Raw genomic sequence first — 19,494 nt, 5'->3', positions numbered from 1 at the left:
GTTAGATTTACTGAAATACTCTTTGTTTGCCTTTCTTCTGTATTCTGTGGTTCAAGAGCTGGCTCTCTAAGACAGAAGAAAACTATTTGAAAAGTAAAATGTTAGAAAAAATCAACAAAATATTATTTTAAAAAGTGAGGCACATTATGAGTTTGACATCTTCAACAGGTTCTCTGTCACATCCTGGATGAAATTCCTATACTTTCAACTCCTTCCTTCTCTCCCACCCTTTTTTTCTCCTTTCCTCCCTCCCCTCCCCTCCTCTTTTCCCTTCTCTTCTCTCCTCTCTTCTCCTCTCCTTTTATCTTCCATCCTTTGTTCCCAATTCCCTTCCTCTCTTCTTCTCTCTCTCATCTCCTCCCCTCTCCCATTCTTTCTTCCACAATCCTCCATTCTCTCTTCTCTCTTCTCCTGTTATCCCTTTCTCACCCAGGCTGCAAGTACAATGGTCACTTACAGGCCCAATTCCAAGACTGAACTTCATGGAACCTTTGATGTGCTCCATTTACAACCTGGCCTGGTTCATCCCTCCTAAGACAGCCTCGTGCTCCTCCACTCCCAAGGGCTACAAATAACGGCACAGATGCTCAAACGGCTGATACAAAGAGCTGCCCCAGCCTCAGGCTCCCTACGAGCAGGAAGTCCACAACTCACAGCTGGACACGCTTAATAAAATTGAGAAATTGTTCTGGCTGTGTCAGGCCTTCTTATGGTCACTTCATCCATCTGTTTCATGGGGAAGTCACTGCTCAGAGGGATGCATCTATTCATTCTGGGGTCACTATGATTCCTCATACTTCTTGAAGCCCATGAAGCTTCATCTTCCATCTGTGGAGCACTGTACCCATTGTTTCTTCCTCAAAGGGACCAAAGCCATGCTCTGTCTCTTTCCCTCTCTCCCCCTTTCCCCCTCTCTCCCCCCCCTCTCTCTTTCTCTCTCTCTCTCTCTCTCTCTCCTTTCTTTCTTCTAAGTGACATTTTTTCCATTCTTAGTCCCTTGTCCCTTATTTCAAATTGCTACCATAATTTCTGGAATTTTCCTTCTTGGCTTTCTGCTCATATTTCTTATTTTGTTAGGAACCCCTTGATCCAGGCAGAAAAAAAGGCGGGGCTCTTGCCTCCCAGCCTACTGCAGACTTGCCCTAACTATTGGTCTATCCCATTCTTAGGGGATTCCTCCCCCTGTACTATTCTTTGCAGCCTTTTAGAGAAAGTTCCATGGTACTTTCTCTTATAATATGGCCTCTCTGGGTCCCTCTAGTCCAACTCTTTCATTTTACAAAGGAGGAAACTGAAGTCTAGAGAGGAGAAGGAACTTGCCCAGAGTCACAGAAGTAGAATTTGATTCTGGGTCCTTTTGACTCTAGCACCCAGGACTCTTTCAGTCATTGTACCATGGACAGAGATCACTTGAGTCATAGCTTTGAGGTCCTGGGAAGAGGGTCAAATATACCCCTTTGGGCCTTTGCTCAAAACAGGAAGTCCTTTGAGGCAAGATGACAGTACCAAAGCAGATCCAGCTTCAGCCACCCAGTTTCTACCACAGTGTAGCTTTTTAAGGGTCATGTGGGAAGGCGGTACCTTCTTCAGCCCACGAAGAACCATATCTGGTCTGCACCTGTACCCGATCAGGAATACCCTCTCCAAGTTTTGTAATAAATAAAGGGAGGCAATAAAATTCAACATCTGCCTGAAGACCTCTAGGGGAGTGAAGCCACCACCTTCAGTGATAGCCCCTTCCATTTAGAAGTGGTTCTTCTGGTTAGGAAGCCTATCCTGACATTGAACTCAAATTAGCCTCCCTTCCACATCCACATACAACAGGAGAATTGCTCCTGATTCTGTTTGCTGGGCCAAACCAGAATAAGTCAACTTCTTCTACAAGGCAGCTTCCAAACACTCAATTATCTTGTTACTCTTAATAGATCTCCTGTCTGGGCCTTTATGCCAGTTCCTTTAAGCCAATCTCATATGGCATAATTTTCCATCCCTTCATCATCTCAACTGCTCCCTCCTGTGAGTCCCAGAACTTGATCCAGCACCATGGGCGTGATGGGGCCAAGGCAGTAGACAATGTTGCTTAGGACCCCTGCCTGATTCTAAACCTTTCTTCACAACACCTAATCTCACATTCTCTCTCTGGGGAGTTGTTTCAGTTGCCTTGATGGCTCATAAGAACCTAGCAGTCTCCCAAGAATTCTGGATGGTTTTCAAGTCAACATAGCTATGGCTTTCTGGACTTTCAGAATTGTTTTTGGGAACCCAAGTGGGGGACATCACTGATGGGAGGAAATCCTGTTTCCCCTGGAGTATGAAGGATCCAGAGCCTCCCCTCAGCTCTCACAGTAGTCCTCATTTCACCCCAGTGGCTTCTACCTCTGGGGAGATGTTTGCATTCTTTCAGCTACTAATCTCTCCTCAACAAATCTCTTTCTAGAGACAGCCAGAGGGAACAATGGAGAGAGGGCTGGGCTTGGAATCACAAGACCTGAGTTCAAATATAGTTTCAAATACATTCCAGATGTGTGACACTGGGCAAGTCACTTAACAAGTCTGCCTCATTTTCCTCAATTGCAAAATAACCAAAGGATATTGTGAGGATCAAATGAGATCATATTTGCAAAGGGCATTGCAGAAGAAGAAGGAGGAGGAGGAGGAGGAAGAGGAGGAGAAGGAGGAGGAGGAGAAGGAGAGAGAAGAGAAAGCAGAAAGAGAAAAAGAAAGAGGAAGGAAGGAAGGAAGGAAGGAAGGAAGGAAGGAAGGAAGGAAGGAAGGAAGGAAGGAAGGAAGGAAGGAAGGAAGGAAGGAAGGAAGGAAGGAAGGAAGGAAGAAAGGAAGGAAGGAAGGAAGGAAGGAAGGAAGAAAAAGAGAACTTTATCCCACAGTGTCAGGGAGACTTGGACTGATACATGGTAGATCCTAAGTGCAGAGAAGCAGCTGATAGCCCAAGGTCTTCTCAGACTCACTCATTCACAGCAGAATTCCTTCTCTTTGCCCCCAGAGCCAGCCCTCTTTGTCCCTCCCCTGTCATCTGAGCCCTACTCTCCTTCCAGTCATTCAGGTTTGCCTGAACTTTATTATCATCACTGACTATGCACTCTTAGCCCACATACCACACACTCAATCACTAAGGCTTGTTTCTTTTAGAAATATATATATAGAGAGAGATACACAGCCCTCCCTTTTATCCCCTTGTCTCTCCTCACAGCCAGGTTCTGGCCCCCCCATCCCCTCTTAGCTGGGCCATTCCAATAAGTCTCCAACAGTATTGTCCAGGCCTGAGCTCTCTCCTCTGTCCAGCCTATTTCCCCCCAAAGTGGTCAAGGTGACAATCCTGCAAAGCAGATCTGTCTCTGGGCCTTCCCCACCCAAACAGCTTCAGGAGGTCCTTACTCCAGAATCAAGTAGAAATCCCCATAGTGCCCCACTTCCCCCATGTTTGGCGTTTAAAATCCTTCACAGCCTTATCCCAACTTCCTCCAAGGCTGGCCTCTGCAGGTACCTGAGCCGATTCAACAAGCGTTTGTCATCCCTTTTGAGTACTTAGGAAGAACTGGGCACTATGCTCTGAGCTGGGGATGCAATGATCTAAAAGGACAAAAACGGTCCCTGCCCTCACGGAGGCTCTGTTCTTCTCACCTCCGAGTTCATGCCCTCTAGGTCTTGGACACAGAAGGGGACTTCAGGTCATGAGGTCTGACTCCCAGCCCCTGAGTAGGCAAAATCCTCCTTGGAGACAAAACAGTTGAAGCCTGGGGAGATTCAGTGACTGGCCACAGAGTCTGTTAGCGTTTGAAGGAGCCCTGGAGCCCAGGACTTTGGTCATTTGTGAGGCAACTGATGTGAGGTGCCCCCCCCCAAGTCTCAATGTGCTCTGCCCTCTCTCCTGAGCCCCAGCTAGGGGTGCACAGGCCCAGAAGGATAGTTCTACACATGGCCTCCTCAGATTCTCCATAGTCTTCCTGGCTTTAAAGCCAATAATGATTTCTTTCCTAAAAACTTCCTTCCATTGGGGTTTGGACGGCGCCTCTAGCTCAGTTCCTGATGGAAACTGGAGGCTGCCAAGGGCTTTGGGTCGTTGTTTTTCTTTAAGGAAATTTTTATTTCAAGCACAAGCCTTCGGAGGCTTCCAAGTTCTTGTGGGTTTCTCTCTGTGGATCTTTCCAAGGGTCGGGGAATTTGGTGAGAGAAGCCACTAAGACAGGACAGCCTCACACCTCCCTCCTCTCCTGCCTCTCCCGCCCCAATCCTCCACTGCTGAGATCGACTTTCCAGGAAGAGACTAGACCTTGTGTGCTCTGGAAGAAAGTCACCCCACTCCACCCAGTCCAATAGAGCCAGAGGAATATTCCTCCAACCTTGAACCAGTGCCTCCTCTTCCCCCTCCCTTTCCATTCCTTAAACAACCTTTCTGATGAGACCAGGGAAACATTGTTGGGTCCTTTCGAGGTGAAGGGCACCTCTGGAGGCCATTTCCCAGCTTCTCCCCCTCCCCCTGTTAGATCATTTCATTCATCCCCCTGCCTCTGGGTAGGCAAGCCCACCGAGCACCTCTGATGATAAAACTCTGGGGGGAGAAGGAGCCACGGGCAGAGAGCTTGGACACACAAGCTTCAGGCTCCCCCTTTACTCTTCTCTCCCATCTTACCTGATGCTTAGCCTCTATTCCCAGTTATAGAGAGAAGAACAAGGAGAGAATAAGCAAGATCTCCATGGCCTTAGAAACGGATTCATTGTTTTTCCCCCAAACTCTACCCCCATTTCAAATTTGTCCAGTGTCCCCCAGACTCCCAACTTCAGTATCATCCTCGACTTTTCATTCTGTGTTCACCATATACAATTTGTTGCCAATCCTTAGCAATCCCATCTTCCCACATGTCTTGTTTATACCCCTTTTCTTCTCTTACGCTGCCACCATCTTAATGGGGTCCCTCATCCCCTCTGGTGCCGGCTTCAAGCCTCTCCCCACTCCAGTACATCATCCAGCTGCCAAAGGGATTTTCCTAAAATGCAACTCTGATCACAATCCCCCCATACTCCAGAAACTCCAGTGATTCTCAGTCGCCTCCAGGAACAAATATAAAATCCTCTGGTGTTCAGAGACCTTCACAATCTGTTCCTTTCCTATCCTCCCAGTTTTCTTACACTTTATGCCTTTCCGCCTACTGCTCAACCCATGGGCCTCTTTGTTGTTACTCACACCCCATCTCCCAAGTCCTCCCATTTTCCCTGGCTGCCCTCCCCCAAGCCTGGCATGTTGTCCCTCCTCTTTTTGCCTCCTGACTTCCTTTAAGTGCCAGCTCAAAACCCACCTGCCATAAGAAGTCTTTCCCTATCCTCTTAGTGCTAAATGCATTCCATGTGAGATGATCCCATGTGACCCTATGTCTTGCTTGTCTGTAATCTATCCCATTATGTCCAGAGCGGGGATGGCCTTTAACCTTTGCACACCTAGGGTCTCGTACAGTCCCTGGCACATGTAAATGTTTAGTGATGGACTTCAGCCTGGGTTTGCCGGCGCTGACTAGAACAGGTTTGTGATTGCTAATGGTTCATTTTTCAACGTGAACACTTAGACCTGGAAATCGGCAAGCACTGCAACCAGGGCTCGCGTTGCCATTTTGTTCATCGTTTAGAGTTAAGCAAGCGATGAGGGAAAATGTTAATAAAGCAGATGAAAAGGCTGCCAGGTGCCAATTTTTCCTGAAGAGCTGGCTAACATTTACCAGCCCACTCTTGTCTTGGCAAACCTGAAGTTCCATATGACCACCAATGAGTCACCATCACTACTACTTTTCCATGTGACAATAAGTTAATTACTCAACCAGTGCGTATTTATTAAGTAGTTATTCTGTACAAGCATAGGGGATACAAAGAAACCTCCAGAGAACTTCTACCAAGAACCTACAAGATGGTGCTCAATCTGGAGGTGGGAGAAGAATAGAGAAGGCTGTGGAAGCCTGCCCTAGTGGGTACAGGAGAATAGCTTTCCAGTATCCTAAGAATCCCTGGCCAGAAGAGGGAAGGACTTGTTCTGTGTGATTCCAGAGGCCAGAAGGAACTCGGCACAGGGTGTGGAAGCAGAAGCAGATTTCTATTTGGTGTAAAAAACAAGCATTCAAATAAACAGAAATGCTTCCAAAAAAAAAAAAAAAGGAGCCAGTTGCCTTTGAGGGGCCCACCGGCTCCTAGATGTAGAAATGAAAGGACCCTCAGTGGTCAGCTAGTCCAATCCCCCCAAGTCCCGGGCAGAGAAGTGACTTGGCCAACATCACACGACTAAGAAAGGAGCGGAGATTGGATACCACCAATGTCAAATCCAGCGCTTTCCCCTTTGCTCCATTCGGCTTTCTTGAGGGAACTCTCTGGCAGTGGAGGTGCCGGAGGACCATCTGCCAGCAATGTTGTCCAGAGGCCTTTTGCACGAGTGATAGCTGGACTGGATGCCTTTGGAATTCTCTCAGGACTGTTTTTTCTGAGGTTCTAGGAAATTGTCCTCACTGGGGGAGCAAAAGGGAAGGGGAGGCAGCCCCAAATCTGAGACTTTCTGCTCAGGATCTCTGGGGCTCTCCCAGCCTCCGATTTTGTGAAGAACTGCTATGGCAGAAAAGCATCTTATGGCAAGAGCCCAAGAGTCAGCGGCAGCCAGAAGGACTCAGACTGGGGTGCTCCTCTCCAGATCCAGAAATAGGAGGGGGGAAATGCTTAGAGGAAACATGAGGTCACTGGACAGAGCCAGCCGGGCTCCGGGGCAGTCTGTGGGCTGCAGGGAGATGGGAAACAATTCCTAGCAGGGCCTCAATGATGTGTCAGTGGCTGGAAAACAGGTTGGAAAATGAGAAAAGGTGAAAGGAATGGGCTTTACTGAGCCTGGGGAAAATGAGGTTTGGAGGGGAATCGGGCAGGAGACAGGACAAGACAAGCTAATTGTCTGTCTGGGGACATTTTGGATCGAGGAGCCTCGTGTGGGCTCGGCTCCAAAGCCAACTGTGCTGGCCCTGACTGTGGCTTGAGGGGCAAACCCCGAACAGTGGGAGAAAATCTTTGGCCTCCCATGCCCACGTGACTAGTTCTGCATGTTTGTGGGGTGTTGTGCACATGAGGATTTAGAGAAGCAGGGAACCAGACCACTGTAACCCTATCCCCCAACTCCTCCAGCCAGGTGTAGGCTACTCCATGCCAAGCCCAGCTGGATGGGAGAGGGGAGGAAAGGCTAGCCGCTCTCTCCTTCACCTCCCTATGGTGGGTTCTGGGGAACACTATACATTACACAAGGAGTGGAGAATGTCCGGCCAGGTGGAGAAGGGCCTTCTCAAGTCAGGTGATCACCTCCGTTTGAGCTCTGGCTCTTCCACTGAGTCTCTCTGCATGGCCTTAGCTAAGTCCTTCTTCCTGTCTTGGCTTCAACTCCCTAGCCTTTAAAGTGGAGGGGAGACTATGAACTAACTAGCTAAATCCTACAACCCTAAGGTTTTTAACAAGAAAAAACAAGACGAGGAGTGTGGGATAGCATAAGGGGATCGTCGGCAAGTTTGCTTTGGGCATCTTTTGTCCCCTTTCTCTGCTTGCCACCCAGCGTTCCTCTCCCCAGGATCTTTCCTGGCTCCCAGCTCCCTATCCCTTGTTGTTGTTCAGTCACATTTAAGGCTTTGTGATCCCGTGGGTGATACTGTTGGCAAAAATACTGGAGTGGTTTGTCATTTTCTTCTCCAGTGGATTGAAGCAGAGAGAGAGAGGAAGTTCCTGGAAGCTGATGGGTCTCGCCCACTACTAAGTGCCTGAGGTCACCTTTGAACTCTGGTCTTCTTGACTCCAGGCCCAGTGCTCCATCCACTGAGCCGCTTGGCTGCCTTCTTCCTTATCCTTACCCTCAATGGAAAGGAACATGTCCTGGGTCCTCTTCTCCAAGCCCTGCTCCTCACTGTGTGACAAAGCCAGGGAGAAGGGGTTATTGGCCCTGGATTCCAGGTAACAGAATGCAGAATGTAGGGATCAGTCTAGTGTTGCTAGCATAGGGTTAATAATAAGAAAAGCCCAGATTTTGGTTGCAGTCTTAAGACTCCCAAAATCTAAGCTCTGATTACTATTCATGTGACCTGGGCCAAGTTACTCAGTTTTATCCTCTGTAAAATGAGGGTTAGTCTAGATAACCTCTAAGGTCCACCTAGGTGGCGCCACAGTGGATAAAATGCTAGCACTGGAGTCAGAAGACCTGAGTTCAAATCCAACCTCCAATAATTCCTAGCTATATGACCCTGAACAAAATTATTTAACTTCTGTCTACCTCAATTTCTTCAACTGTAAAATAGAGATAATAATAATCTCTCCCTCTTCGGATCGTTGTGAGGATAAAAATGAGATAATATTTGTAAAGTACTTAGCACAGTGCCTGACACATAGTAGATACTTAATGTTTCTTCCTTCCTTCCTTCCTCCCCCTCCTTCTTTTTCCCTACCTTCCTTTTTTTCTTTCCTTCTTCCCTTTTTTCATCTCCCTTTCTTGCCTCCTTTTCTCCTTTCTTCCTTTCTTCTCTCCTCCCTCTTTTCCTTCCTTCTTCCCTCCCTCCCTCCCTCTCTTCCTTCCTTCCTTTCCAGTTCTAGCGTTGTGTTCCTCAAACCTTTATAAGCTCAGAGGTAGGGATGAGGGTCTTATCCCACTTGTACTCATAAATCAGGTCCTTGAATATGGATAACTGTCCCATCCTCTCAAGAATATAGAAGTAACCCTGTAGGGTTGGGGCATCTATCCGCTCAAGTCCCCATTCTTAAATGTTCTCCCCATATCTACTCCCATCGACTGGTGTCCAAGTATCATGTAACCAATGAACATGAATTAGCTTTTGCAAAGAGATATTTACAAAGAAAATAGAAGAAGAACAGAAATACAAAGAAAGTAGCTGAGACTTAAAGCAGTTGCCCCAAAGCCTTTGTCTCACCATTTCCTTCTGAGTTGCCACACAGTCAGTGGCCACCCTTGCTTGATTGCTGGGCTGGTGGCCAGTTGCTCTTTAGGGCTATGCTAAGTCTCACCTTGGTTAGACTCCAATTCTCACTTGAATCCCAGAACTCTGGTGGTTCTCCCAATTTGGGGTTGCTCACAGTGTCTTAGCCCAGGCCATTTGATCTGCAATATGCTTTCAACTAAGGTTTAAAAACCCCATAACTAACAGGAACAGAGACAGCAGGGCCACGTGCTCCTTACTTCATTAATGACCTGGATAGGGAGAATAGACCATTGGTAGTGATTTGACACCCCCCTCCCAACAATAAGAGCAGGGTCAAGCATGACTGCTTCATGCTGAAGTGAGAGAGGACTGGAGTCCCCTCCCCCACTGGGAGATCATACAACTTGCCTTCTCCTTCTGAGGGAAGAAGATGGTTGAGACGTCCCCGAGGGAATTTTGGTACGCTTCTAGGTCTGTTCGGCAGCAAATCAAAAGTCCATTTCTTCACCGTGTGGCTATTGGATCTAAAAATGGTCACCCAAGGGGGTTCCCAGGGGCTAGTTTCCTCTTATAAAAACGCTTTCAGGAGAGACTTGAAGCAGGGATGCGAGAGAGAAACAGTAGAAAGAACTCGAATGTTAGCCACAGCTGACTAGGGCTGATGAAGCTTAATTTCCCCCTTTGGAATAAGAAGAGATTCTAGATGAGACGCACATGTGTGTGAGTGTGTTTGTGTTTGCAGGACTACGTATCACTGTGTGGGTGCGTTGCACAGGCATGAATATGTGTATGTGTGCTTGTCAGTACACCCTTGGCAGCGCAGCTGGGATACAGGTTCCCACGTGAGAGTAAAAGGAAATGAATGGCCGAATAGCTTCAGAGTGACTCCTGGTCTAGACGGCTTGGCAGGGGCCAGAGGGCTGACGCACATGTATCTGGAGATGTTCAGCCGCTAGCTCTGTGTGGGAGTGGGAAAACAAATACGCCCAAACGATATACCCGAATGAAGGGGATCCCACGGAGGCAGGGGAGTTCTGGGGGACTCAGTCTTTCTTCTGTCTTTCCTCTTTCCCCAATGTTGCCCCCATATTCATAGGGGTCGGGGAATGCAAGAGGGACATCCCCTGGAGGTTTTAATGGAAATCCAGCCTTCTGAGACACAGAGGAGAAGAGGAAAGTTGGACTCTGAAATTTGATTACCCGCTTTCCCATCCTTCTTCCCATTTGCCTGGTGACGCCTGGGAGGGAACATCTAACTCTGGCCACACTGGGCAAAATGGACCATGAGTCTCCAGCCGGGCTGGGACCACAGCCTCGATCACATTTCCCCAACCCAGCTAGGGAGCAGAGTGGGCACTGCATTGTTTGAGTTTTTGTACCTGCTTACCCGTTCGCAATTTAAACCTCCCTGCCCCCCAGCTACTTTGATATTTGGGCAAGGCCATGGCTGAGCCTCTCCTTGCTTATTTATTCACGGTGAATTAACCTAGAGCTCTAGCAAAGAGAAGTGGCTTAATTGGAGCCAGCTGCTGAGGTTTCAGTGGCATGGAAACCAGATGGCTTTGCTCTAAAGGCAGGGTCACCCCAAACAGGAAGAGGTTGGGAGAAAGCTTGTCTCTTGGGTTTCTCAGAGTTTGGAGGGGAAAGGAATGGCACCATGACTTAGAGCTGGAAGACACGGGCACACACAGACACACACACACACACACACACACACACACCATATAGAACGTCAGAGTAATCTGAATTGGAAGGGACCCCAGTGGTAATCTAATCTAACAATATCCCCAAAGAACTCCCACAACAAAACTTCAACAAATGTTCATAGAGCCTCCAGTTGGATATTCCTAATAGCAGGGAATCTACCATCTCCCAAAGCATCCCATTCTACTTATTGATAGCTTTAATTATTAAAAAAAAAGTTCCCTAGAAATTACATTTTAATTAAAAAGGGGAAAGCATATTCCCTTATAAGACTTACATGTGGGAATCACCTCCCTATTCAATGTTACATAAACACTTCCTTAAAGAAAAAAAAATCTAGACATCTCGGCAGCCTTTAGTTCCTGGCAGGAATGGAACTGGAGACACTTTCTAGCCTTATGTGGAAGAATTTTTTTAGGAAAGATACCATTGCTGGATTTAATTGAGCCCGTCCAGTTTCACAGCCTCAGTGTTACCCTCAACTCCATTCTTCCTCATTCCAGATTTTCTCTTATCTATCTTCTCATGTCTCTCATATGCACCTTCCTTCCACTCCCATAGCTATCCTCCTAATTCATATCCTCAGCATCTCTCTCCTAGACTAGTTCTCTGGCTCGTTTCCCCGTCTCAAATCTTTTCCCACCCAGTCCATCTGTGGTTTTCTTGAATCAGAAGTCTGATCTTGTCTACACTCTATTTAATAAACTTCAGTGGCTCCCTTTGACTTCCAGGATCATTTAGCAAAACCTTTCTTTATTATTTATAGTCCTTCCCAACCTGGTCTCTCCCAATTTCTTTCCCACCCATATTGATCCACTAGTCCTCCATTAAAACAGGCGATCAATCAAGTCACAACTCTTGGACTGTGGATCAAAACAGCAAATCAATTTGAAGATGTTATCACAGAATTAGGTAGTTGGCAGGGAACTCAGCTGCCAAGTAGTCCAGCCCATATAAAAGAGATCCCCATTATAACATATCCAATCGATCAAGGGTCCTCAAACTTTTTAAACAGGGGGCCAGTTCACTGTCCCGCAGACTGTTGGAGGGCCGGACTAGAGTAAAAACAAAAACTTTGTTTTGTGGGCCTTTAAATAAAGAAACTTCCTAGCCCTGGGTAAGGGGGATAGTCGTCCTCAGCTGCTGCATCTGGCCCACGGGCCGTAGTTTGAGGACCCCTGCAATAAATGGTCATTTCAGCCTTTACTCAGAGACCCTTTTTGTCTTTATCTTCCTTTGCCAGCCTCACATCATTCTCTGCCTCAGTGTTTCTCACATTCTTTTTACGAGACCATGCCACATTCTTACATTCATTTGTTATCTGGCCTTATTTCTATCTTCTATACTTTCATTTTAAAAAAATCTTAGTTAATTGATGATTTCCTTGTGCACTCACAAAGACGTCCTCAGGCAAATAGCATTTTTCTTCCTCATTTGAATCATTTTCGTTGTGTCTTCAGCATTTCATTTTTGGTATCATTCATGTGCTTGACTTCCCCTGATGCAGTTTGTTTTCGTGGCATTTCACTTGTCCTTCGTCTAAACATTTTGATATCTGCTTTCCCCAAATCTAGAGTTCAGGTTCCATTATTCGTGGCTTTCTTCTCCTTCCCTATCACAAATTCTAAGAGGGAGTACTCTTTTACCCCCCTGGGTTTCTAGCATTTCCAAGCTATCAATCAGGCCTTCTCTTTTAGTGAGATTTGATCCAAAATAGAATTTCTTTTTGTTTGAAGGACGAAATTACCAGAGACGAGTCAAGAATTTATTAGCTGCTTTGCTTCTGACAGAAAGAGCTCCAATAGATAATCTGGATAATTGAATTCCCCCATTGCTACTGTAGTTTGCTTCTGTGTAAGACTTATCACCTGTTTCCAAAACTCCTCCTCTTTCTGTCCAGGTGGTCTATAGTATAATCTAATAACAAATTTAGTTCTTTTCCTTTCACCAAAGTAGTTTCAATCATGCTTCTCCCTCTGGCTGCTGGTTTTTCTCACCAGTGTATCTTAATAAATGCTATCTCACCTCCCTTTTCCCTTATGCTGTTTCTTTTGAATAAAGCAATGCTTCTTAAACTGTGGGGGTCACTCTAAATGTGAGGGTCATGAAATTATGCTTTATTATCAGCAAATGTACGATTTGATATCTTTTTATATATCTATATACCCGGGGTCACGGAAAAATTTCTCAGGCAAAAAGGGATCATTGAGTGGAAAAAGTTTAAGAAGCCCTGGAATAAAGTATATCCATCCATAGTCTAGTATAAAATTTCATACCCATGGGGTCAGAGTAACAATTACTAGTTTGGAACACAAGGCACAAGGCACATGTGATAAATTCATAAGGAACTGCATTCTCTTTGCCAAAAGGTACCTTTATTTAAGAGTGGAGGTTGCAGACAAAAAGAAGAGGTAAAATAGGCATCAGAAATGGTAAATAAATTTCCCAAATAGATTTGGGAAAGCAGTAGAGTTAGCAAGGAAAGGGTTTGAACGAAGCCATTAAAGTAATATATCAAGAGGTATGAGTACATCATCGACTGGCAGGCTAAATCCATGGAGGTGTTTGGCAGATCAACCAGTGTTAGCTCTAGTAAGGAGAAAGATGCTTAAAGGAAAGGGAAAGCAGTATGAGAAGGGGAAGAGTGCCTCATAGCAGGCTTATCCTGAAAAAGACTTCCAAAAATCTTCATCATAAGCACATCTTTTAGGGGAAATATAACCTTGGAAGTTTCTCAGGGGAGGAGGGGAAATAAAGGTGGGAACAAGGATGTATATTGAAATGTTGTGACTGCCTTGAAGATACTAACAAAGGCAGGCTGGGAAAGCCTGGCTTCTTCCCATCGTAGGGTATCTTAAAGATGTTAGCATCTGGGAATATCATGGTTGCCTTAACTATGATAATATGACAGTTTGGGAAACTAAGTTTCGAGGATGAGCGTTTTAGCATTTCCTGAAAAAATGGGAAAGAATAAGCTGGTTTCAGGCTCCACATCAATACCACCTAGTCTCAGTGAAGTAAACTTCTCCCTCCTTGCAACAGTATCTCTAATGCCTCTTGTTTGCACTTAAACTTTGGACGTTTGTGTATCGACACTTGAAGACAGTGTTGACTGACTCCTTTATTGGATTTTATCTTCTGTGACTTTTGAAGCTCCAGCTGCCACTCTTCTTTCTTCATTGTAGCTGTTCTCTACAGTTTCTAACTTGAGGTTCTACAGAGGTAGTCTTCTCCTCCCCCATCCTTTGGTTTAAATCTCATTTGGTTAAAATTGCAAGATAGCCAACAAACACATTTGGAATAAGGAGTGGAGAATTGATTGGCATCTTGGGCTTTGAAGTTCACAGGACGAGCATTCCCCTCTCAGCCCAGAGAAACAATTGTGGACTATTGCAGTTTGGGAGCCAAATGGCAGAATTGAATCACATCCTGGAATTTCAATCATCCCACAGTCTAGGAGATACAGACCGAGAGGAAGTGATGAGGACCTCAAGAACTGAACAGCAGCAACGGCAATGAGCTCAGCCTCTCCAGCCCTGCCCAATACTTATCAAGCTTATTTTAAAATAACCCTAATGGTCAGGGCAACAGGAAAAAGGAGAAATTAAAAGTAGAACTGAGCAGTGGCAGAGAAGGGAGAGATCAAAGGAGAGCCATTAGCCTTATAAGCATCTTGGACAGGAGCTTTAAAGCAAAGCCAACCATTTTACCTACTTCTTCAAGGACTAGGGGGAGTTCCAAGAAAAGGGCTGCTTTCCCCAACTTCACCTCCCAGTGCCTCTATAGTAATAGACTCTGCACAGTTTTTGACCCAATCGTTTCCAGTAACCTGAATTTTGCCTCAACTTTTAAGAGGCCAGAGATAGCTATTGAGAAATAGAAATTTAAATTAAGGCAGCAAGTCAAAACTCTGCCTAAATGTTCGCGTTTTTCTTAACTGGGGACTCTAAGCAATTGCGATGATACATCTAATATTTCAAAAAATAGCAGAGGACAGAACCACACTGACCTGAGGCTAAATAATAAACTAATTGTTCTAAGATAGTGTGGCTGATTAAATCTCCAGTCACAAAGGATATAGGGAGAAAAAAAGTGGCAATAACCCTGCACAATGACATGAACTACAAAATGTTACACGTTCTTACTAACCTTTGTAAGGTGTATTCCATTTCTGCAAAGGAATAAATCAACCCTATATCATAAGCCATGATCCAGAAATCCAAATCCCATTCTTAGACACCACCTTCTTAACCAGTTTACTTCCCAAACTAATTCTTCTCTTATACATCCCTTGCCTTCAATGGGCAAAATTGAGAAAAGCACAACTGTGTCCTTGTGGTTCTCAGTTGCTTGCCCAAGATTTCATAATTATTAGCAATACCTTTAAGGTTCCTTCTAGACACCTCCATGTGTCTAGATGATGTGAGTCACTGGAAGTCAATAATTGTCATTCACTTTGATAAATCTTGGGATGTTCTTTATGATGTCTTAGATACACGCCCCCAGGAGGATTGTGGACCTCTTTATTGCTGTTAGTTGCCTCAGCGTGACTGAGCAGGGGATTACGAACCACTTCCCAATCCTCCCTTCTTTCTCTATCCCTTACTGAACAATTGCTCACCCTATCACTTTGGTGGCTCTCTTAGATCAAAGTGGCTTAATGGCTTCTTCCTCTTGGGAGACTCGATCTCTTTCTTCTTTAGAAAGAACCTCAAATCTAAATTTTTTTTAGTCCTGAAAGTCAGTTTATTTATGGCTGCACATAAATATAAAGTGTTATCCATATTGTTTATGCTTGACTAATAAATGATATCCTCTATTCATAAAATGACCTTGTACTGGGAGCTGATCTATTAGTCCTTTTTCCTCATACCCCCTAATGAATATTTCCCATAAGCCCCTTTTCTGCCACCTTTATGGGAATACTGTGGGCAATATAATGGGAATTTAAAATGATAGTCCATTTTTATTTTATTCCTGATTCAAATAATCACTCAAATCTATTTTTTAAATAAGTTTTTAATTGTACACGTATCTTTCCTTTCTTCTCTCTGTATCACTTGTATTCCTTTATCATCCTACAAGGAGGATATTTTACATATATATATATGTGTGTGTGTGTATGTGTGTGTGTGTATACATATGTGTGTGTGTGCACACCTATTTGTATCTAATGTCCACTCAGAGGAGAAAAAAAAAGAAAAAGAAATTTACATGCTAACTTTATTATATATTTAAAAGGAATAGAAAACTACATATAACAAATTTCAGTTTCATGTTCAATCATCTTTTTATTATACTATAGTGTGAAAATGTTTGTTTTATTCCATAAATTAAAAATAAAATAAAAAAGAAATGGATATGGGAAGACAAATACACACACATACACACACACACACACACACACACACACACACACACACAAATCGCTTTTCCCCTTTGAAGCCTTGCTCTCTCCTAACAACAAAAAGAGCAACAAAAGATGTTCTTCTAGTACCTTCATCTTCTCCTTTAGGAACGAGCACAGCCTACACTTGGAACATAGGCCATGGTCAACTTACTGTGGCAAAAATATAAACATTGCCCACAATGCAGAGCAATGCTTTCCTTTTTTAGCATTTTACTATCCCTCTGAGCCAGATGATTGAGATTTTAAACCTTGTTACTTGAGAATACTTGGTATTTACATCTCAACTCTAAGCATCTTAAAGCCAATTATTAATTTAAAAAGTCAAAAATTTGATAACCAAATTGCCCAACACACCAGCTAACTGTCAATTTACTTAGTTCTCTGTTTGTTCTACATACATTTTCTTATCATGCTTTGCATTGCCAACTATTATATTTAACATCTTTATTATTATATATTTTATTATATTATATATTAAAATATCATTGTAACTATTATTTTATGATCCTTATTGAATCTACCTCTTCAGGTTCATGCTCCCCAATCCTCATTTATTTAACTAATCTTTTCATATCTTCTTTAATTGTCCTTGATTTTACTGCTCTCAAAACCTGAAAGCAGAATCAGAAACAATATCTGGGCCTATATATTGTTCTCCTCCCAAGTTTCTTTAATTTCTACCAAAATTTGCCTCCAAACTGCCAAATTCAACCTCTGATCTGCATCACTAGTTCAAACCCTTCCCTGTCATCCACATAATTCTCTTCTTTGACTCTATTTCTTTTCTCTTCTTTTCTTCCTTCTTCCTCATAAGCCAGAAAACCAGTCAAGTTGGCCAATCCAGCCGTCAATCAGACCAGGGATGGAGGATTTCAATTCAGAGGATTCCATTTTGACATTTGGAGTCAAGCCCCTGGGATGTAATTCTTTGGGGGAGAGCAAAGGAGAGAATTGCAATCTTTATTTCTACCTCTCGTTTCATTGACTATGTTGAAGATCGGTTGAAGATGATACATTCATCCTGAAAGATTATAGTTACCCCTTCCACACTATGACTTACTTATTGTGGTTTTCAGCTATTGTGGATTGATATTGGGAGAGTTTTCCAGAAGCCACGGATGACAGACAAAGGCTAGCACATGACATGGTAAAAATTTAGAAATTCAGAAATGCATCAAATATATGTATTGATATCAACATATTTTATTTTTTAATATCACAATAATTCAGGCTTCTTTTCTGCTATGAAGAGAGGTCCAAAATATTTTATGTGGATTTTTCAGATCATGGGGGTAGGTGCCATCCTCCAACCATTGTGATATGGAAAGTATAACTGTATTCACCTGAGGAAAGACAGTCAGCTTTCAGGAGGTATAATCTTCCTACCTATGGAAAGAAAAGTGCTGTTAGCTCAAGGAGGGAAAAAAAATGATCCAAGGGCAGTTAAGTGGCCCATCTTAAAGAAAGTGCCATCTAAAGGGAACCACAAATGGACTCCAAGAAGGGACAAGGGTTTTCAGAACCAGGATTTTGGAGTTAACTCTTTGCTGTTCATAAGCCTCACTACCATCTTATTCTTGTAGGCCCTGTATCGATTCTTTAGGGAGGAGTTTTGGGAAACTATTTTTTTTGCTATATCCTCTTGTAAATGCCTTTGCTAAAAGCTAAATCAGGAAAGTGGTTAATTTATATATTAGTGAGAAATACAGCAAAGGCGCTTGTGAGTAATAGTACTGGAAAGCTGACTTCTTGGGGTTACCACTTGAGACTATTTTGACCCTCTGAAGGCCATGAGGCAGATGAAAGATGTGGCCTGGGGTTGGTTTATGCATATACATGTTTTCTCACCCATTTGAATGTAAGAAAATATATGGCAGGGGCTATTTTTGCCTTTCTTTGTATTCTCTATCTTTAGAACAATACTCAGAATATAGCGAGTGATTAATGAAAGCTTGTTAAAAGATTCCTTTGGAGGATCTGAGAAGGCCATGTGTAGAACTATCCTTCTGGGCCTGTGCATCCCTAGCTGGGGCTCAGGAGAGAGGGCAGAGCACATTGAGATTGGGGGGGGGACCCCACACCAATTGCCTCACAAATGACCAAAGTCCTGGGCTCCAGGGCTCCTTCAAACGCTAACAGACTCTGTGGCCAGTCACTGAATCTCCCCAGGCTTCAACTGTTTTGTCTCCAAGGAGGATTTTGCCTACTCAGGGGCTGGGAGTCAGACTTCATGACCTGAAGACCCCTTCTGTGTCCAAGACCTAGAGGGCATGAACTCGGAGGTGAGAAGAACAGAGCCTCCGTGAGGGCAGGGACCGTTTTTGTCTTTTAGATCATTGCATCCCCAGCTCACAGCATGGTGCCCAGTTCTTCCTAAGTACTCAAAAGGGATGGCAAATGTTTGTTGAATTGGTTCAGGTACTTGCATAGGCCAGCGTTTCCAAAGTGAACAGGGAGTCAGCCTTGGAGGAGCTTCCCTCCCACCTCCTTTTTCTATACCCTAGCCAGAGGTCAGTCATTTGGACAGGAGGAGGCTGGGATCTCCTTGACCAGAACTGCCTGATTTGGGCATGGAGAGCTGGAGCATGGGGGCATCCCCAGGGGCTCAGGATGGCCACTCTGATCCCAGGGAGCTACTCTCCTCAAGGGATTTGTGGGAGAAGGGCCCCAGACATAGCAGCTCTGGGTGTGGAGAGCCGATAGCTTGGCCTCTCACCTCAGAGATGCCATTGTCACACCTTCAGGGGCTTCATATTGGGGGCCTGCCTCTCTGGCCAGAATCTTTCTCTAGGTCTTCCCCAAAGGATAGTTTGTTGGGTAGTCAGGAAACCTGTGTTGACTCTATCATTACCACAATGTGTGGTCTTGGCCAAGTATTGTTTTCTCTCAGGTGCTTAGTTCTTTCCTCAGTCTCATGGGAGGGTCTCCCAGCTCCAACAAAGGATGGGAAAGGCCAAGGTCATATTGGGGGAAGAAAAAGGAAAGTATTCCCAATGAGAGGTGAAGGAGAAGAACAAGAGGGAGAGGCTGATGGAGTGAGATTTCCAGGGCCAAGAAAGAAGGAGAGACAGAAAAGAATTTCCCTTTCAACAAGCTCATAACCTCTTTTTTTCTGGGTGGCAAAATCGTATGGTGACACAATGTGATCTGAGGGGGCAAAGAGGAGATGACCTTGTCCCAGAGGCTTAGTATCTATCAGATAGACCCACTCAGGGCTCAGACATCAAAGGCTCTCATGGGCCAAGAGATATTGAGGATGGGCAATGTGACCCCCTATGAGCCTCTCTCATAGGGGTCCCTGGGGGTCTAGTGGTGGCAGGAAGTTGTCCTGAAAAGTCAGAGATAAGGAACTAGGAAAGGAAGCAGGAGAATCAGGGGGAGAAAAGGAGACAGAGCTGGAAGAAACAGATGGTTACAAAGGATCTTTAGACTTGT

Source organism: Antechinus flavipes, chromosome X, assembly GCF_016432865.1.
Source record: "Antechinus flavipes isolate AdamAnt ecotype Samford, QLD, Australia chromosome X, AdamAnt_v2, whole genome shotgun sequence".
In the NCBI taxonomy this organism is placed as follows: Eukaryota; Metazoa; Chordata; class Mammalia; order Dasyuromorphia; family Dasyuridae; genus Antechinus; species Antechinus flavipes.
This window is presented reverse-complemented; position numbering follows the sequence as displayed.